Below are 23,317 nucleotides of genomic sequence, written 5' to 3'. Positions count from 1 at the left end.
GAGGTGAGTGAGGTTTATTTGTTGTTTGTTATATTTTTGTTGCCAATTTGAGAAAGGTTTTTTATCGCGACATAAACTACTGAAATACATTATGTGGGAAAACAAAAAACCATTGCAAATTTCAATCAGTCCCAGATTTTTCGAGCCTATGCAACAAATCCCGAAGCTAAAGAAAAGGCAGAAACCAAATATAATCCAACAAATAAATCTACACAAACCTCACTCATTCCCAACTTCGTGGAGTCACCCATCAAAGGCGAGTTGGTGGTAGAACCTTCGAAGATTCACTGTCACACTTTGAGCAGTGACATGAGATTTATCTAAATTCTAGCACAAGTTGCTCGCCTCTGTGTCGGCGAATGTAAATCCTGCCTATCGGGGTCTCATGGGTGCGACTTTGGTGCCGCAACTCGGTCGTGTAAAGGGGACGCTCTGGCTCTCGCTACATCAGATCTAACTTGACTTCATGAATATGCAGGGACGTATTTTGGTAGGCGAAAGACCGTGTCACCGCACAGCCCCTCTCGCACTCCATGTCTTTGCTTCGCCTTTGTTTCCTTCTCAAGAATTTGAAGATTGAAAATTATTCAAGTTCGTTTTACCTTTCACGTTAAATTATTGTCTGATCGTAAGGCGCATTTGAGATTTTTAAATCCATTTCACTTTCTCTCTTAAGTGCATTTTCCCTTATTTTGGTTTTATTCGTTGTATTATTTCATATACATTCTTCCCCGCCAAATCAAAATAGTTATTTACTACTCCCTGCACTACTTTCCTTCATTCGTGTTACCATTCTTGATAACCTCTGCTTCTCTATCATGATCATCGTAGGTACACACCATTTATCGCTCACTCTCACCAACTCAAGTTTCTTGTCCGTGCTGCATTTCAATTCTCAGAGTGCCTCAAAGAATCAGTCTTATTGCATGATTAATTGAAAAATTATAGTTTTATTTACACCTCAATTCTTTAAGCCTAACCATAAGACCTTAAGATTTCGTAAAAATTTCTCATAATTTCTCTTGGATTTTTGCAGTTGCTCCGTCGGGCTAATCTTATTTGCTATATAACGCCTTGGGATCTACGGTCCATGTAAGCCAGTTCGTATTCTTACAACCGTTTACTGATTAGGCCCTAAGCCCCTTAGTCAATATCATTCTGTGTCAGATCCTCGATAATAATCATAAAATCCGTAAAAAACATTGAGCCATGAAGGATTTGAGTAAACACTAAAATTTTCCACATAATTTATGTATTTTATCTTGTTTGTAATGTATATGTTTGACACGTGTGGAACATTTTTCAAACATTTATTTGATTTGGACTGATAAAAATATTTCTATTATTGGCAATAGGATCCTGTCTTGAACATGAATATCTGGCCTTCGAAGCAGCGACTTTGGTGTGCTAGGCTCATCCACAAAACAGAGCTGAGGCCATCACTCGCACTCGCCTGCGCAAAACCACACATTGTGGGGCCCAAAAAATCAGACGCACAAGACGAAGAGCCTAAACTTGCGCCACGATTGCGGTCTCGGAAGAAATTCTCTCTCTTGCTCCTATAAACTTGGTCAAGACGTAAGTTTAGGGCGGTGTTTTGTATCTCCTAATGGCCCAAATTCTATCGCAAAGTTACTCGAAATATCCAAGTTAAAGTTGATGGAATCGACAATCTGAGTCCGGGCTGGGCTGCCGAACACAAAAGATGGTTTTTATTGTGAACGCCGATGCAATTAGAGTTTGACTTCTTTTGTACGGCAGATGTAGCTGACCTGTGCAGCGATTGACGGCAAACTTCTCCCTGCTCAATTAAATAAGAATTGACTGTCCGGATAATGGAAAGTTTAGAAATCCACTTACACAATAAATATGGAATCTAAAAGTTAACTCCAACCCAATTTAATAGCGAGCTTGACTGAACAAATTTATGCAAGTTCAACAAATTAAATTCCAACTTCACGACGAAAAATAATCGGATCATGTGTATGATATGGTAAACTTTGATTATACAAATGCATTTTTCCATTGAAACTTTTGAAAAAGTTAGTCAATTATTCAAATATTATTTCAGTGCTTGAATCCCAAGAAATATATTAATGACTTGCGACAAACCTGAATATCATTGAAACTCTCAGTGTTGGTAGCATCGCAACATCGTCCAGTAGCTGCACCCTTTATCTCTGTCTGCTTCAGTGCCAGCTGGGTGACCGCCCCAGAGATGCAGTGCAGCAGCAAGAGATTAATGTTGCTCTGTAATTGAAATACCTACGCCTCAGTGGCCACTGTGGCACCGAGCATTGGCCCTCCTGCGTGATGTGGTGGCCGTGGTGAATGTGGCTAATTGATGGGTGAGTGTGGTGTGGCTGTAGGAGATAGATAGGCTAATTATTGTGAGTGTTGTAAATGTAAATTATTGGTAGATGAGTGAATCAAATGAGGCACATTAATGAATAAGTGTTGCCTTGGCGGCTAATTGAAAGATGTATGAGGCAAGTGTGGCTAATCGAGAGATGAGTGTGGAGAATTAGGTTCATTTACTTACACTCGTGGCAAATTTAGCTGATTTATTTTTGAGTGTAGTAAATTATTCCTAGTGTTGAATAAGTCTCAATAAATAAATTAAATACTCGGTTGCATTACCGTGGATTTTATCGAATCCATAAACATGTTCGGTCATTCGGTAAAGTTTGCCAGCTAGTTTGGTAGGCATGTTTCCCTTGCATCGATGTTGGGCATGATAAAACAAACAAATTTAATTCCGAAAAAAATTGTTTCTCCGTCTCCTCTTCAATTCCCGAGTGTGTGATAATTACAAATAATAATGAGAGATGAAAATTAGTTATAGCCCAATGTTTCACTTCAACTCTTGCAAGAATTTTGTATTTCTTGATTTAGCGCAAGCGTGAAATTCGCTACAAATCTCAGTTCCAAGCCGTCGCGCGCTTGCCTGGTGAAATATCGAGGTGTCCTTTATTTCTATGTGGAGAAATGCAGGGAATAAATTAAAATTTGTCCAATTTATTCAAGGATATATGCGAAGTGAAGCCTTTATGAATCAAATTATGGAATTCAAGATCATTGCAATTGTTGAGGGTCCAGTTCGTGTGCTAGTTGTGAATGAGCATTCACAGGAAAGAGTGTACTTACATACACTCGCATTCACTTTCCTGACCGCGCATGCATGCGCCTTAATAGCTGTTTTTTTAAACATCGTTCAAATCAGAATGTTTTGGTTTCTAAAAAAAGTATAGTAGTAATTTGATGAAAACATATTGTAAGCCAATCATATGCTAAGCAAATTGGTAAGAAAATATACTTGAATAGCGCATGTACTAATTGGTCATTACGGAGTATTACACCTAAAGACTGCAACGTCAGAGAAATAATGACGCGATGACTTAAATTGTCATTTTTTTGTCATGGCATAAATCGTAATTCAAAATTGCATCAAGATTGCATTTGTCAAACTATCAAATTTAAAAATTTTGGGTTATCAAGCAGGCCATCTTCTTGCAGCAATTATGTTTAACTCGTCTGAAGGATCCATCCTATACGAAGCTGCAGGATCGAGCTCGTTAAATTTCTTAAAGATGAGTATGTGCGATGCATCAAAGATGTGTATACGCGACGTATCATCTATCATATAGGAGGGTGTTCGGGGTATCAAAGATGAATATTTTGGGCGTATTAAATATTGTAGTTAAAATATTCAAGATATTCTGATCACGCACTGCAGATGGAAAGTTCTGCGGATGGTCGACCATCTTGATCGTGATTATCATGTGGAGGCCGTTGACACAACGAGTCCTCAGGCACACAGTTTTCCCATTAAATTAGAAGAGTTACGCGAATATGAAACGGCTAACTTGTTACCAAAAAGTTTCCCTTCAAAGAAAGCAGCAGGCGTCGTTTCCATTTCTCGTGCGACTGGGTAATGCACTAGCTTCGTGATGAGAGATGAATATCATTTGCACTACAACTTCCTTGAACAAGTGACGCCTGACTAGTTAACGTGGAAGGCAGCTGCTTGAATCTCATCCTCTTGATATTCTCAAGAGACTTGCCATGGTTCTGAGTAAGCAAGAAGTTAGAACTACTTCGCATGGTGTGAAATGAATTGAAAATTGTAATTACGTCGCAAGGTTCTTGGCAAGTTTGGAATTGAAATAATTGACATGGTTTCAAACAGGGTGAAAGTTTTATGTAAGTTGAACAGTTTCAATCAAGTTGAAAATTGTGATTACGTTAATATGGTTTCCAACAAATTGGAAATTGTAATTGTATGACATAGTTTGAAACAATTTGAAAATTGTAACTACGTCACGTGGTTTTTAGGAAGTCAAAAATTTTCCAGTAAGTTGAAAATTAAAGTTACAACACATTTACAGCAGTTCTTAGGTACGTCTCTTAGCATTGATTTAAGGGAGCATCTAGTCTAAGTAAAGAAACTTTTTTATTTACGTACGGATCATTTTTAAACTCGGTACACATTTGTAAAACAGAAATCTAAGACTTTTTTGTTCGTGTAAATTTTTCGAAGAAAAAACATAAGAAAACGTGAAATTCCTAGAAAACGGCATAAAGAGGGTACCGTAAAAAGCGATCTCCTCTTTCAATTAACATGCTACAACACCGAGAGACATACATATGTCATTCGATTCGTAAAGACCACATCTAGCAATCATCCAGTTATTTTTTTCAATTTTTTCGTGACTTTCAACGCATTTTTTCATTTATAAAAAAATGCACTATTGTGCTCGCCGAGTCCGTCTGCCCGTCCGTCTGCTGTCCGTGACTTCATGTTTTCGTCGACGAGAAAATGCGCTCTTTGTCACTCACTGCAGTGAGTACTGAGTTTTTTTATTTTATCTGATGTATTCAATCCACCCCCCGCCATTTTTTCAATATATAATTCATACTATAACGAAATCAAAATAACGTGTTCGGATGATCGCCAGATATTCTTTTACAAATCGAACGGTATATCTCTCAATGATGAGCTTGAAAATCATAGAAGGAGATAGATCTTTAAGATGGCGCATTTGGAAATTTTCATTGTTAGTGGAGCCATATAAGTAAAATTTATCGAAAAAATAAGAATAGGCCAAAAAATTGCTTGATATTGTAGCCCTTGGTTTCCAATTGCCAATTAGTTGCATTTAGGGTACCAGAACGCGTCTTTAACTTATTCTTGTCCAGTGTAACGTGAATAATAGGTTATAAATGTGACTTTTTTATATTCATATATATAAAAAATTTTTCATTTTATATAAGTTCGAAACGGTCTAACCCAAAAAAACATTGCTTGTACATCCGTGATATTTGCTTTCTTGAACGCGCATCATTTGTAGCTTTCAGACGAGTGCAAACACTTCGCAATTTACTCTAATAATGATCTATAAATACCATTTTTCAAATAAAAATTTGTAAATATTGTAATAAAATAGTCATTTTATAAAAGTTTAAAACTGTCTTACGCAAAAATTATTGCATGTACGTTCATGGTATTAACTTTGTTGAACGCGTATTGTTTGTAGTTTTCAAACGAGTGCAAACACTTTGCAATTTACGAGAATAATGATCTCTAAATACAGATTTAATTTTAATAAATCTTCGGGCATATTGTTTTAAAATGTTCATTTTATATATATTTGAAACTGCTTTACGCAAGAACTAAAGCACGCACATACATGCGGTTTGCTGATTTATACGCGCCTTTTTAGCAGCTATAAAATGAGTTAAGAACGGAAAAGTCATATATCTTGATTATTTTTACCCAGTCGCTCCTCTTAATTGAATGTTGACACTCAGAAGCATGGCTCCCAACGTTGAAATTGAATTGTGAAGTTTACACTGAATTTCATATTTTCAAATTCAAGTTACAAAATGCTTGATACCGTTTCGGTTACCTCAGATTTAAAATTCAGAATAAAGTTCTATGGAACGTCATATCTATGTTTGCATTTCGTGGCAAAAATTACATCAGGATGTATACGACAAAAATATGCAGGTGTTTCACACCTCGATTCATGTCATCTTTTATTTAGATAATAATTTCTTTTACTGAAAGAATTTTTTGTATGTATTTCTCGTAATCACCTGACGGGAGCAGGCATCTACGGAGCAGTGGTGACAGACAACTCTGGAGCTGTGAGGAGCAGTGACTTTGGAGCTGTCAGGAGCAGACAACTCTGGAGCTGTGAGAAGCAGTGACTTTGGAGCTGTCAGGAGCAGACAACTCTGGAGCTGTGAGAAGCAGTGACTTTGGAGCTGTCAGGAGCAGACAACTCTGGAGCTGTGAGAAGCAGTGACTTTGGAGCTGTCAGGAGCAGACAACTCTGGAGCTATGAGGAGCAGTGACTTTGGAGCTGTCAGGAGCAGACAACTCTGGAGCTGTGAGAAGCAGTGACTTTGGAGCTGTCAGGAGCANCAATTTGTTCACATCAATCTATTCACGTATATATTTACATATCCACATCCTAACGCAGCACATACCTCCGCTCCGGCTTTCCACGACAGAATAATCTTATCACCTTCTCCTTCCGCACTTAGCCTTCCGTAAACTCTAAACTAAAATGACAAATTCAAAATAATAAACCATTTTGGAACAAATATTATCGCCTCGCATTACATTAAAATAACAAACTATTTCTATCCTTTCCATCGTGAGTTTAATATTCGTTAGTAAGATGTTCGTTCATTCTTTGATATTTTGGTCAATTTATTGTTTTAACGAGGGAATTTCAAAAATTTGATATCGCGAATTTCATTCAATGTAAACTATTAAATATCGAAGGGAAAAAAAACATTTAGGTAATTTTCTTTCTATCACATGAATTTACTCTGATCGTTGGTATATTAAATATTGCAGTGAACTAATTTTTGAATTGTAATTATATTGATATTATTTTCAAATTCGATTACCCAATATCAAAAACAAGATTATTGCATTGCTCATTAAGACTCATCAGCATGACAAACCTTCGATAAATTTATTTTTATTAATACAGCTTTAAGATTATAGACGAGTTTCAGGATGACAGGACTCTAAAATAACAGTGATTATTGATTCCGGACAGGCCCGGAGTAGCCAGGCTGCAGCGTTCTTATATAAAATCCCGTGCTTTGCAATGGCGAGTTTTTGAACAAATCTCCACAGAAATAAAATTTCTTTTAGTTTTCTCAAACTTTTTGGAGAAGTCGCTGGGTCTGTAAAGCTCGTTAATTCGAACATAAACCACCAAGAGCTCAAACTTCTGCAGTTTTGAGCGAACACCTCTTGGAAGAGACATCAAGAGGCATCCGCTTAGAAGTCCATCGTTTATTACCGCTAGAGGACCGTTCATATGGACGGAGCTAAGTCAGGGTTGATATAGACGGAGTCAGAGTAATGGTTCATATCGACAAAACCAAATACAGGGTCCATATCGACGGAATCAAACTAATAGTTCAAATCAACGGAGTCAGAGTAATAGTTCATATCGACGGAGTCAGAGTAATGGTTAAAATCGATGGAGTCAGAGTAATGGTTCAGGGCTACGAACTCTGTTCTCAAGTTCATTTTTTTCCCCTGATGTTCTCAGATGATCTCAATGGTTCACTATATTATACACTTAGTAGAAAAATCAACTTTCATTTTATAAATTCACGCTCATGAAAACGTTTTTCTGCAGTTTATTGAGAATTTCATCGCTTAAAGCATCACTGTACATGCAATGCGAATTTGTCTATTAAAATGGTAATGATATTTTTCAGTAAATTTCTTTTCTCAGACTGAATATTTAATTAATTTATACATATTTTTTTTGATTATTTGTTTGTATTTTTGTAAACTCTGACCACCGACAGATACAGAAACACTCTGATAACAAGTTTTCGTTAACTTTACGTCGCATAAAATTCGAAATAGTAATTGTATAAAAACCTAATTTTAATAATATTCTGGTGTCGGCTTCAATCAGGTCATGTTGACCTGTCGCCGATGTTTAACCATCACGCCTGCTTGCGGATTTCGGCCAGAATTATTTCACCATGATGGGGTTCTGCTACCATCTTGGTGCTTGCAAATACTCGCCCTATGCCAATACAGTCTATTCTTTTCGATTGTCCTGCACTTTAAGACCATGCATGGTAGCTAAAATTGCATGGGAATTGAATTAAAATTTACCTTAAGGCTGGACTTTATTCAGATATTGACCTCTTGCAAGGCGCTCGTGTATTGTGCGAAGTGTTTGTTGCTGCCGCAATAATGGATGGAACCCTCGAGTCCATCGCAGGGCCACTCGAAAGACGATTTACGGTGTGGCCTTATGGCGACACCATCACTGCCAGACCTCCTAAACTCTACATCTTTTCCGCCTTTATTTCTTTTAGCCATAAACTAGGAATTTCTAAGGCGTCTATCGCACGATATATTTTTCCGATGCACTGCATGGTCGTTGTCGCTGAGAGATCGTCAATGCAAATTTGAAAAAGACCGTCGTGTGTAAGACACAGGCTATTGAAGAGGAAAAAAATTATCTTAAGGATTTTCGTGGTTCTCTTGTCCGCGAAATATAGTGCTGCACTATATATAATAACTGATTTAGCATAATGAGATATCCAGTAAATAAATATATTATATTTATTCTTAAATTGCTAGTGAAAGAATAGTCATTGAACAGACAATCTTTTCTACTAGGAAAAAATATCTCTGCCTAGAGTAATATTTTCGAATGTTTAAAAATATTTCTCCGCAGCCCTACCGAGATCTCACATACAATTAACGATTTGTCATGACCGACAATCTCTTATGAGAGAGACTGCTGACTGCGTAACCTCACAGACGAAGAGACATCTGCCTCGACTAAATCACAAGTTCTGCAATCAAAATAAGTATACAATGTGGAAAACGCCTTACGTGAACATTCACTTTAAAAATGAATGAGGTTATACTGTCAAAATAGTGACACAGTTTCTGAATAGTAGTCCTTTGTATCGGTCTTATCTGGGTCAGGATGACCCACGCAATGGCATCAATTGCATCGCTGTTGGATCAACGTCTCACTCATTCCCTAGAGAAAGTTCTATATTTATTTTGAGCGAATAAATGCTTAGTTGAGGTCATTAGAAATAAATTTTGCAATTTTGATCTCTGCAACATCCATTTATTTATAAAATTCTTGTGTTCTGCAGGAGATGAAGTAAATAACTACACGGCGAGACGTATAAGCAACTTAACCGAACTGCTACCGGTAAAGAAATCTGGCTCAGTTGCATTGAAGAAAATACTGCATCAGTTTTTCAGTGGATCATCCAAATGTATATACTCTAATTCCACAATGTACATCCTTATCCTTATGACGAGTTCGGGACTTCCTAGTCCCCGGTCACGCTGATGCGCCGCCTTCGACAGATGACAGATTCCAACTCTGATTTTAACTATTTCGTTTTCCCCTTATTCCGTTTTGAAGTCTTTAGATTACAAAAACATAAGACAAAAAAAGGCAAATATAAGCCTATAAACAGCCGCCTTTTAAAGTAAATCGTAAACATATACCCTGCATCGTATTTATTACTAATTTTTGAACAAACATAATTTACTTTTTTTATAACTATAAAATTTATAACTATAAAAATTATATATAACTTGCCAATCTTGACATAAATTTTAAACACAAATCAAAAGCCACGAATAATAATAGGTCGTCAAAGATCAATAATTAAATAAAAAGATTCGGATTAACATACGCAGTAGTTGAACTTCTGTAAAAATATCTCAAGCGAAAAAAATCATGCCAGCCTATGAGTATAGCGAACGAAAATAAAAATATCATTCTTTTTTCCTTCCACAAAAATCAGTGAAGTCTTTAAAATTCTCCAGAGTTGGAGTCATAAAGGCACGAAGCCGCTTCCGAGAGACCGTCTTGAAGGGTCAATGCCAGTTGAAATTTCCGTCAAAAAACGACGTTCGGATTTTGAAGGCGGAAAGCAGGCAGCGTCCTTATCCAGTTCATCATCTGCTATTGACACAAGCCTGTCTCCATATTCCTGGCGCTGAAGCTTCAGGAATTTTCTACCTAATTTATTTCTTTTGGGAGGCAAGAGCGACATTAATATAGAAGCTGGATGCTGGCGACGAAAAAATCGTCTGGGAATAAGATCGAGCGCTCTTCAACTCAAGCAGCATCGTTGAAAAATGAGACTCCCCCTCCCCCTCCCCAACAACCTAGGGACTATGAGGGGCAGGGACCATGAGGGGCAGGGACCATGAGGGGCAAGGACCATGAGTAGGGACGTGGTACCACCATCAAGGTATTGGGAACCATAGGGAGCAGTGACCATAAGGGGCAGGGACTATGAGGAGCAGGGACCATACCATAAGGGCAGGGACCATGAGGAGCAGGGACCATAAGGGTAGGGATCATGAGGAGCAGGGACCATGAGGAGCAGGGACCATAAAGGGCAGGGATCATGAGGAGCAGGGACCATAAGGGCAGGGATCATGAGGAGCAGGGACCATAAGGGGCAGGGACCATGAGGGGCAGGGACCATGAGGGGCAGGGACCATGAGGAGCAGGGACCATGAGGAGCAGGAACCATGATGGGCAGGGACTATGAGCAGAGACGTGGCACTTCACGTAGGAGCTTGGAGGAGATGAGGAGTAGGGACTATATAAGCTGGGACTTGGTGACTCCCTAAGGTGCTTGAGGACTATGAGGAGGAAGGCGATGGGTGATTTGCTCTCAAGACTGCAGACGTCGCTTCAGTTTTTAACTTCTGTTGGTGAAACTAAGTCCTATCGTAGAAATCTAAGTACTATCGTAGAAATTACAACAAGTAATTATTAAAGTGTTCAAAAACTTAGTGAGAAAATCTATAGAGGACGTGGAGAAGACTCCATAAAAGAAAGTTAATAAATAAGAAAAAATTATGCTTGAATTTGTGACGATATTGTAGGACATCTGTTAACTTGATGCGTTAACTCAACTCTGGATTTTGAATTGTATCTAGACACAGAAAAGTACAATTGTCGTTATCACTATCGCTATTCACTTTCCAACTTTTTATGAACATTTCCAAAGCTGAACATTGTACCAAATGTGTTGACTGTTGAATGCTACTTTTTCAGAATTTTTACGGTAATATTCAGAATTTGTCCAAAATACGGCACCGATTTAAAACCACAGGAAAATTATATACTGATTTGGGGGTAAGGTGAATTCGTAACACGAGTGAAAACTGTTGAGTTTAACTGTGTCTTAAGTAACAATACATTCAGGTATAGTTTATAATATATTTCAAATTGTTTCCATTATTCACTTAACAATAAAAAACTTCTTCAACGACATTCCTCTCCTGCAATTTCATTCATATTTTTACTGTTTTGCGATATTGTTTTTACTTTGTCATTCAATTTGTTCAAGATGATGTATTATATTATATGTTTAGCAGGCAAATAATCTTCAAAATAGCTATTTGCTCTTCATGACCATTTTTTCTGCCTTTGTTCGAGCATCAGCTCAATCCTGCTAGAAAAAAATACTTCATGTGAGTAATGTAATACAGGTTGTGGCAGAACCGATTGAGCAGTTTTGAGGCGAAATAAAAGAGTAATGGAGGTACATAAAGAAGAAAGTTTATTTTCCTCGAGATTAGCATAACATACCATTTAGAATACTTATGTTTTGAAAATAATATCAGAAAGATGGTGGCCGTTCAGCCCCACCCTGTATAAGGGACTGGAAATCATCATTATTATTTTTGTAAATTGTATTATAATTTTATCATGTTATAACTACTTTCATTTCTGACAACAAATTAATGGAGGTACATAAAGAAGAAAGTTTATTTTCCTCGAGGTTAGCATAACATACCATTAAGAATTCTTATGTTTTGAAAATAATATCAGGAAGATGGTGGTCGTTCAGCCCCACCCTGTATAAGGGACAGGAAATCATCATTTTTATTTTTGTAAATTGTATTATAATTTTATCATGTTATAACTATTTTCATTTCAGACAACAAATAATCATTAATCGTACATCTGTACCGGTTTTTATCAACTGCTTCAATACCTTCGTCCTCTTTTTGGTTTTTCTAGTCGAGAAGAAGTTACTACAATGACGTCATGCAATATTGTGGCTTCAGCTGTGCGAAGAGAACCTTTATTAATTTCTGTAGGACTTAGCTACCCGGTAACGACACCGACCTCCATAACTGTTAAGTTGATTGGTATCGTTAATTGTTATATTCCTAGTAGTTTTACTTGCAATATGATGCAATTGTGAATTATGCAATTATGAAGTTTCCAAACCTCATTTATCGACGTCTGCGTGGGGATCTCATTGAAGTATACAAGTATACACATGGTTTATACAAGGTCCTCGAAGTATTACAAGTAATTGAAACAAGAACCAACGCCAGGGGCCACGGCTATGAACTAAAAATACTGCGCTGCAACTTGTCCACGCGCCAACATTTCTTCTCGCTTCGAATCACCGACATGTGGAACAGCCTCCCTGATTACGTTGTAGGCGCTCCAAGTATAAACGCGTTCAAGAACAGACTAGATAAGCTATGGAAAAATATATGTTTAGATTTGAAATGTCTAGCACCATATCGAACCCGGTGGAAGTCTAGTAGCCATTTCAAACTATCGTCAGTATTGAGAAGATCCGGTCAAATGACACGATTTTAGAACTTCTGTCAACAAGTCACAAAAATTTCAAGAATCGGCGACAGGCCACATCAGGCCTACTCTTTAGCGCCGACATCACTATGTTATTTTATGTTATGTTAAGGCTAGCCATCTCATTATAAGCAACATCAACAGTACTATACAGCTCCAATGGGTCATTATTTTCCATATGACTGTAACCATATTATCGTCGCCTGCACCATTACAATCAAGCCACTGCATCAGACGTTAACTTCATCATTCCTTTTGACTATGCTACATCATTAATATGGCCATAATTTTCCAGCTAGCCTTACTTCTGCTCCCACCACCCACACCCTAACGTCAGCCGTGCCCAGCTCTCCGCTGTTATCGGCCGCAGCCCAGCAGTTGTTCCGGCCGCCCGCGCTGTTGTCGCCCTGGCGGCGGCTCCTGCAAACGATCGAGCTGCCCGCCTCTTCCGTGTAGCGCTCAGCCATCCTCTTACCCCTCGACTTTAAAATTGTCATCTGTTTTTTTCCTTTCTATTTGAATTTCTTNATGCTTAGCAAGAAGTATTACGATTTAAAATGGAAGCGCTGAATCACAACTTTTTTACTACAGTGTATTTCTATCAGAAAATCATTTTTACAGCTACAGCCGTGCAGCTGAAATTGCGATAGTCGTATTTCAACCAGAAAATCAGTTTTACAGATAAAACTTCAGCTGGTACAATTATTGCGACGATGTTTCCATACTGACACATGGTCCTCTTTGATAAGGAAAGGGCAGTATTCATAAGCTCATTCAGTGCGACTGGAAAAGTAAGTTTAGCTTATAATTTACTTTAGAAGTTTTTCAAGTGTGTAATTTTATTATGGCACCTATCCGACTCTCCAAATTAGTATTTTTGAGAATATTTGCGACCATTGATATCTGAAATGAAAAAAAAAACTTGCATTAAAATTTCCAGCGCAGGTACTGATTTAACGCAAACATTGATTTTGATAAGAATCCATATATAAAAAATTCCTCATCTCTATTGAATGACAACTATCACTAATATTTTATTTCGTTCAAATTATCGTAGCAGTTAATATATCACAACAAAATCCTAAAACTTATGATCAAGTATTAAATACAAGAATTTGAATGCACGCTTCCTAACTTATACTAAACCAATAATTTATAAAACAGTCATTGATCCCACCAACCCCTACAATAAATAACTCGTTTCGTTTGACTCCTGGATTTTCTTTGAAGTCCCGCCCTCAATTTGTTTACTTATTGTATTGTTTATTGGTTGCTTCTATTCCCGCATCGGGCTGTCCTGATTAACTTCCTCTTTATTTTCGTTTGTGGATTCATTTTGTCCGCAATCCCGACAACCTTGCAGTATGCTGGGAATCGGTGTGCAATGTACACCGACGCCACCTAATGATAAACTGCTGAACCACCTTTGATTCATATTTTCTCAAATTTGCATCCACTCCTTCACTAATTATTGTCTTCAATTTTCGTCCAGAACTTCGCTCATGATTGTCTTTATTTTTTCTCAACTTCGCTTATTATTTTCTACATTTTTCTTCCAGAACTTCACTTGTTATTGTCTCCAGTTTGCATCCAGAACTTCGCTTCTTATTGTCTCCAGTTTGCATCCAGAACTTCGCTTCTTATTGTCTCCAGTTCGCATCCAGAACTTCGCTTATTAATGTCTCCAGTTTGCATCTACTAGTGCAACATCACAATTCATTCTCAACGAACAAGTTAACAGAGTTTTTCCTAACAGAATATCCGAGTCAAAAACATCCCGTTCTTCGAAATTTAATTTAAAAACTTCCTACAAATGCAGCGAAGGGAAGAAATTCCACTTTCATTCTTTTTGTGAAAGTAAAAACTTTCTCGGCGAGATCCCTCTCTCCTCTCCAACTCGTCCCTCTCGCCGCCTCGGCTCGAGATCTCCCACTCCGTCGATCCCACTCGAGTGGCACTCGAGCTACCAGCGGCTTCGTACTCAACATGTCTTTTTTTATTGTTCTTTCTCATTCGCTATTTTATTATAAAAGGCCTTGTTTTTTTCATAAATTGATCTATTTAAAGAAAGCAATGAAGTCACAGTTTTAGCAGAGGGTTTATGGAATTTGAAGATTTAGCCACAGGTACCGATATCATGGCGAAGTTCTTAAAGTTTAAAATCATAAAGTTCTTTCTGGGAGTGTCAAGTCAAAACGCCGCATTTTACACTCTTCAAATGAAATAAATAAAATAAAAACTTTAGAAATATTATCGATATTTTATGCATTTTTTCAAAACGTAAAAACGTAAAATATATAAAATATTCTGCTCTCAAGTCTCTAGAAACTTCAAGTAATACTTTACAATTAATTTACTCATATACTTTGACGACAGGACGTTAAATTCAAAAGTCATTTAATTTCAATCCATATATGTTAAAATATATTTATTATTTCGTAAGAAAAGTTTTATTTTCTAGGTCATATATATTGTGTTTGTGGCAAAGTTAGTTCGAGCGTAACATTAGACCATGATTTATTATGACTTAATTCGTGTACCAGAAAAATTCCAAGTCATTTAGGCTACCACACCTTATTTATGAATAAAATACGCTGTTCAAACATAATAAATAATACCTCCTTTTCAGCAGTACTTTTGGTAAGGATTATTGATGCTTCGGCTTGATTGGTGAATTCATATTTTTCTATTTAGTTAAATCTAAATCGAAGTTTTATTCAGTCGCTCTAAAACTTCAAACTTCTCTTAATCGGTTTTCATTTGATAGAATGACGTCGATAAATTGACAAGTCCAGACGACGGACAGCCTCATAAAAATAAATATTTTTTAAGACGAAAAAAGCCGTGTATTTCCTGCCAGGAAACCCCTCAAAAAGCTCAGTGACAAATTCGTCATCTAATTTTCTCTATTTATTCTTCTCATTAAATATTTATTATCTCAGTATTATCTTCTTATCGTGTGTTCTCACATTCTCGAGAGCAATGTTGGCCCGTTTATTAATGTATACAGCCAAATGGATACGAAAGTTCCTTCTCTCATGTCCCTGTATTTTTAGCGTAGTTCTTTAAAACGAGTTTTTATGCAAGACAAACTCTGAAGCTGTGAAGTTTGCAATTTTCTATATACTTGTGACGGCTCTCGAGCGGCTAAGAACAAACGGGAGACTGAGAGGAGGAAAAAACCTCCGTCAGACAAGACTGGTAACATGGTGCGCTATCACGACAGCTATTAAAATCATAACAAATGGACCAGGAAAAAAATAAGTGTTTGAATTGAAAGTATAAAATTAAATATGAAATACAATTATACGTAATTAAAGTGAAAAATGTCATTTAAGGTTTTATTTCAGTCGCTCTAAAACTTCAAACTTCTCTTAATCGGTTTTCTTTTGATAGAATGACGTCGATAAATTGACAAGTCCAGACGACGGACAGCCTCATAAAAATAAATATTTTTTAAGACGAAAAAAGCCGTGTATTTCCTGCCAGGAAACCCCTCAAAAAGCTCAGTGACAAATTCGTCATCTAATTTTCTCTATTTATTCTTCTCATTAAATATTTATTATCTCAGTATTATCTTCTTATCGTGTGTTCTCACATTCTCGAGAGCAATGTTGGCCCGTTTATTAATGTATACAGCCAAATGGATACGAAAGTTCCTTCTCTCATGTCCCTGTATTTTTAGCGTAGTTCTTTAAAACGAGTTTTTATGCAAGACAAACTCTGAAGCTGTGAAGTTTGCAATTTTCTATATACTTGTGACGGCTCTCGAGCGGCTAAGAACAAACGGGAGACTGAGAGGAGGAAAAAACCTCCGTCAGACAAGACTGGTAACATGGTGCGCTATCACGACAGCTATTAAAATCATAACAAATGGACCAGGAAAAAAATAAGTGTTTGAATTGAAAGTATAAAATTAAATATGAAATACAATTATACGTAATTAAAGTGAAAAATGTCATTTAAGGTTTTACATCACATAGCATGTAATTCTAAGTATAAATATAAATTCTGTCATGAAGATTCTAAAGATAGCAGCATTAGAAAATTTTAATAAACGGTACCATGGAAAATTTTTCGCTCTCCAAAAATCATTAATATTTCGAGTAGAAATCAAAATTTATAATAAAATTCCTTTGTACCAAAGTGCTGTAAATAGATCATTTCCATGCAACATGAAAATGTGGAACAATCGACAACAATTTGCATATTCTAATGAGGTGCAGGTCGTATACTTTGAATACTTTCTTCACTTCGAATATTCTGAGAATGATTAAAAGTACAATATGCGTAAAGTTTAACGTATAAGCAATATTGGATTCCCACTTCAAATAAACTACACGTACTTATATTATCAGTCTGCTTATATGGCAAGTTCACAAGGAATCTAAGAGCAAAGAAAACACAATGCAATTTCACCATATCGATATTGAAAACGTTCCGGAGTCCAGCTCCATCATCAGTTCGAAAAACTAAAAATGAATAAAATCATATCATGAGTCAAAATTCTAAGACAGACATAAAACCTAAACAAGACCTAACATTATATCAAAAAACAGGACTCGATTGGAACAACTTAGTCCTAGGGGTCACGAAAAGAATATAAAAGCCTAGCGATCCACTATTTCCAGATTATATGAACTAAACGCATTATTGAGACATGGTTTTCGTTTAAAGATATGTAGAGACTCCAAAATTCTCAAATCCGAGCTGCCAGATGTGGAACCGAGTATCCTGAAATCACTCTCAGATACCGCCACGTCGCACTGTTCAGCATGGAGGAGCACGGAAGAATGAGGAGGCTTGGCGAGAGGCAAGTTAGAACGATAGCTCCTGCCACGGTGTTCAGAAACCCGGATGTATAAGTTACGCGACGTCATTCCAACGTACGCAGATGCGCAGTGGGCACAACTGAACTCATAGACCAGGTTTTATCGCATTAAACATGTCTGTCTTAGAATTTTTACTTATAATATGATTTTATTCATTTTTCGTTTTTCGAAATAACCTACACCCGCAAAATAAGAAACGCTGTGCGAAATACTTTTCTGAAATAAAGCTAAAAAAACTTTTTATTACATGTCGAGAAGAAATCTAATAAAATAGCTGGAAGCGCTTCATTTCCGCTTCACGGCTAGCTTCAGGGTCCGCTTCACAACCCACAGCTCGGCCCCCTTAACACCTCTCTGCACGGCCAGCTGTACGGTCCACAGCACCACCCGCTTCGCATACCTTTTCACGGCCAACAACACCGCCCGTTTTACTTCCTGCTTCACGTCCCGCTTCACATCCCACTTCATGACCCGCTTCACAGTCCTTTTTATGGCCAGCTTCACGGCCCACAGCACCGCCCGCTTCACGTCCCGCTTCACGGCCAGCTTCACGGCCAGCTTCACGGCCGCTTCTCAGCCTTCTTTACGGCCCACAGCACCACTCTCTTCACGCCCTGCTTCACGTCCCGCTTCATGGCCAGCTTCACGGCCGCTTCTCACCCAACACTGCATACACTACAAAAGGCTCGAGGCTGATCTGTCCTAGCAATTCAGTGAGGCTGTCGATCGAAGCCCTCCCAATATAACGAGAATTTCTGGCCAGCTCGTATTTGTTTCTCGCCGTAGCGGAGACCCTAGCACAGCAAACAGTCGAGAATTCCTCTGCTCTAGAAGCAAGAACCGAATTGGGAGCATCCTTATTGAGAATCAAGAGCTCCTCACCATCGGCCATTCATTGGCCGCAGATATATCGTTTGTATTATAAACGGTCCTAGCCAACGTCTATGCGCCGACCCAATTTTCTTGTCAGGATTTGTACAAATGGTGACGGATCACGGCAATAAAATTCTCTCGAGATTAAAGAAGACACAATGAAAAGTTCTATCTAAATTGTGATGGATGCAAATAGGTTCGGCCTACTGCCGCTGAGTGAGGGTGTTGAAAGCTCTTTTGTGACACCTTACTCGCGCCTGCTTCGAATTGTCCAACTTTGAAAAAAGGGATAATTCGTTCGGAACATTTAATTGTAGCAGCAGGGTGGGCTGAAATTTTGGGCACCTGATTTAATTGTAGCAGCAGGGTGGGCTGAAAATTTGGGCTGGTTATTTAAGGGTAGCACCAGAGTGGGTTCAAAAATTTTGCACATTATTTGATTGTAGGGCAGATATGAATGAGAATCTGGGCACGTTTTTCGATTCGTTCACCAGTTAGGGATGTGCCAGATAAAAAGTTTGTGATAAATAACCTTCTCATGACAAAGTTTTAATAAAAATTCTTTTGAGCAATGGATTCAATAACAAGTATTTATCCTTAGATCAGAGAGAAAAATATTTTGTATAATCACGATTTTTACCGAAAAAATGAATTTCGTTAAAATTTTTTAGCTCTTTTGTGACAGTCATTGGTTACTTAATAAATTCAGAAACGACAAGCGCCATATACCTTAAATTATAACAGCCACTGCACGGGTTTTAAAATAAAAATGTACAAATTTCTTTTTATGTTTAACTTTAAAATTCCCCGAAAACTAGAAATTCGTCCACTTTAAAACGGCAGAAGTGCTGTTTACATTTCATTTGGGTCACTTCTCGGGATTTTAAAATTATGAATAATTTTTTAACTTCAACTTCAGCCGTTTCCATTCGGACGTTTCCTAAATGTGTTTTCCGGTTACAATTTACATGATTCAACAGCAAATATTACCTTGCTCGAGGACTTCATTCATTTTTCAACTATGCAGTGGCTGCATGAATTTTATAGACGTTCGTTCTGTCATTTCAGTATTTCCGGTGCTGAATACAACAATATCACCTAACTCGAGGAATTCGTCAATTTCTAACTGCTCAATGGCTACGTTAACGACATAGATATCAATATACCCGTTTATAAATTATGTTCTCCAACTTTGATAGGAGTCAATTCAGATGTTTCAGAATTGCATTTGCGGTAATGGCTTTCATAATTCAATTACAATTAAATGTTCAAATGCAGTTCAAATAAATAACTCTTCAGATTCAACTTGAAAATTTCCCCAAATTTAGAAATTTATTTACAATAAAACGGCATAAATTGCTGTTTAATTTCAAGAAAGTCAGCTCGCCCATTTCTGAAAAATTAGTAGTATAAGTTAGTATAATTAACTCTTATATTCAACTTGAAAGATCACAAAACTAGAAATTTATTGCCTTTACAATAAAAAAAAAGCCCTTCAAATTTCACGATTGTCAGCTCAGCAATTTCTGAAATAGAATTAGTATAAAAAGCTTTTGAATTTCAACTTCATCCGTTTCCGTTCAGCAGTTTCCTTTGCAAAGATTTAAAAGTTGCATACTTATCGAGTTTGGTATTGACTTATTTCTATTTCTGAAAGTTAACTTAAATATCTAAATCAGGATCTACTAAACTCACATACCTGAAATGATCAAACTCAACTTCTACCCAAACCACTTTCTCATAGAAAACTTATATGCATTAGATCACTGAATTGTTAAACATTGTTAAGTATGTAATCTTCAATGCAACTATTGCCTTCTTAGTGTATCAATCGTCGTAATGAATGTAAAATAAATTAGAACGATGTGTTTACCACCTGATTTATGCGGACGTCACGAAGCGAGCTTTTATTAAATATTTAGAGTGGGCTATTTGTTCGTCATTGACATTCTATATAAAAGACCAATGTGAATGACATGATTAACTGCCGAGCATTACAAAGCTTGATGTTATTGAAGGCTTAGAGTGCTATAGGTTGATGTATGGCAGCAATCACGCCGTCTTTCGGGGAACATACCAAGGACTTTGTGTCATCGATCAAGCTGGTGAATGAACACTTGACTTGACTTGGCGTGACTTGACTTGTATTGGCGTGACTTGACTTGTATTGGCGTGACTTGACTTGTATTGGCGTGACTTGAGTAGAACTTATTGTGCCTGATTTGCCCACAAATAGACTGATGATCCCTGAATTAACTTCAATTGGCCTGATTTTGAATGATTTTACCTCAATTTCGCCCCATTTATCTAATATGCCGTTACATTCCTTTGTCTAATATGCCGTTACATTCTTTTTTACAATATGCCGTTAGGTGACGTTACATTCCCCATTTCCCCATCATGCCACCACATTTCCATGAGTACCGCCACATTTCTCCATCATACCGCCTCATGCTTCCAAAACCCCCATCCATGCCTCCAGCACGCCGCTACACTCCCCAAACTACCGTCATATTTCCAAAACACATTGCACCTTTTTCTCCTATCGTGCAGCCACATCCACCAATATGGCGCCACATTTCCGAACATATCACCAACATGCCACCACATCCACCAACATGCCGTCACATTACCCAACATGCCGCCACATTTCCCAAACAATCCCCACCATTCACCAACATGCCACCACATTTCCCAAACAATCCCCACCATTCACCAACATGCCACCACATTTCCCTAACATATCACCACCATTCACCAACATGCCGCCACATTTCCCTAATTTATCACCACCATTCACCAACATGCCGCCACATTCACCAACATATTCCCACCATTCACCAACATGCCATCACATTCACCAACATGCCCCCACATTCACCAATATATCACCACCATTCACCAACTTACAGCAATCCATTATCCGCGTAGGCGATCGATAAGCCATTTGCCACGCTCATCCCGCAGCCCAACTTATGACAGCAACTTCAGCCTCTTGCAGAAATCGATCCAAAGTTTTATCTCAAATGCCGTCAAGTTCAGCAACTCATTATTTCACCATGAAACTTGTTCTACCTCGTTGACATGCGTTTAATTATTTCAAGTTGCGAAGAAAAAATCATATATAAATATCGTCAGAAAAATTTTCATACACCAATGTAGGAACGCAGTTTTAAATTTTTAGCAGCTTTGAAAGGGCTTCTATAACTAAAAATTAATCTAAGCAGCTTTCATATATATATATAATTATATATCACAATTACTAGGAGCCTATAATGAAAAATTTCTGTTACTAAAAAATTTGAAATTTAATTTTTCAAACTTTACTCTCGTGTATCAAAATTTTTTCGCTACTAAATACGGTAAAAGTATGGCATTTTAATATGTAAGTTTGTTTAGTTTATTGAAAATTCTTATTTTCAACGATAATTCGAACAGTCGCTTCGTCTAATTATGAACTATATTCAAAAAATGCTTGAATAAAAAATTAGGTTTCATTTTCCCGTTATTTTGCTATTTCAGCTTGACTAAAAGTTTGATATAGAAAAAAGTTGCCTTGCAGGACATTTGATATCGACGCTTACTTTAACAACGCTTGAGCAGATAGAAAATCAAGTTCGAATATCAAATACGTTTTGATCTGGTATGCTGGTGCATGATAAATGACTAATTTTGCATATTAGGTTCAAGTATAAAGTAAATATTCATCTGGGATGCTGGTGCAATATAGAATAATTTTTCAAATTAAGTTCATGTAAAAGTATTTATCTTAATCGGTAAATGATGGACTAATTTTGCGCAACCTGTTCAAATGTAAAATAAGTATTTATCTTAAGCAGTTTAAGATGAAGGAGTAATTATGCACGAGCAATTAGCACAAAAGCCCTTACACCCAACAATCAGCCTAATAATTAATACGGCCGACAACGGGCCAAGTTCCCGGTAATGACGCTGAGGTCATTTGCAAATGCGAGCCCTGGCTGGCAGAGCTCGGCGCGCTCGTTACCGGCATGGAAATCATCGGCGTATCATCGGTGGCCACGTACCGGCCAATAATAGGCCATTGGTGATACGGCGTTGAATCGTAACAAGTCATGGAGGTAGAAGCATTAGCTGATGATGGCTTCATCGAGGATGATTTGCATGGAAATACTTCGTGATGGTCAGATCCTGGATGACGTTCTCATGGATGTATTTTTCCACCGTTTCTCATCCAGTGTATCAGCTTTGTGCTCGAGGTTCGTTAAACAAAAGAACACTTGAAAATATTCCAGCCTATGTAAAGATTGATTTTGGTGTATTCCATATAATATATGATATAATAAATCTAAATATGTTACTCATGCTTACAGTAACTATCTTTTTTCAATTCAGTTTCTTTCTTCAACAGTAATCAGGGACCTGAAACACAGACTAAATACATACATATACATTTATGCTTGATGATAAAATTTTATGCTTGAACGGAGCGCGGAAAAATGTACTTTGATACGAGAATAGAGTGTGAAGCAGTATAACTGAAGTTAAAGCAGATGAATGTGACCTGAATGAAGAAACAGAAGAGGCAAAATAGCTTATGTGGACCAATAGCGCTATCTAGTTCCGGTAACCGGATGTTATAAATTCTGTATTTAAAATTTTTAACCAGAATAAGTATATCTCACCTGCCTACCGCAAATGCAAATTAATATTGTACAATAATGTCATATTTTACGATGTCATATGTGACCAAAAATACTCACTCATGTATTCCAAGTTTCGCTATCGTTTAACACGTTGACTCCGAAGTGGTACATATGCGTACCACAAAATGTATTTCTCCAGGACGTAGTGGTACATATTTCAGGTTGCCTAAAATCCGAGAACAAAAAAAGGCAAAAAAAAGATGATAACTCAATATATACTAGTTTATTTGTAGGTTCCGCTACAAAAATTCCATTT

This window comes from Hyalella azteca, unplaced genomic scaffold (assembly GCF_000764305.2).
Source record: "Hyalella azteca isolate HAZT.00-mixed unplaced genomic scaffold, Hazt_2.0.2 contig14006, whole genome shotgun sequence".
Classification (NCBI taxonomy): Eukaryota; Metazoa; Arthropoda; class Malacostraca; order Amphipoda; family Hyalellidae; genus Hyalella; species Hyalella azteca.
Note: the sequence above shows the minus strand (reverse complement) of the source record.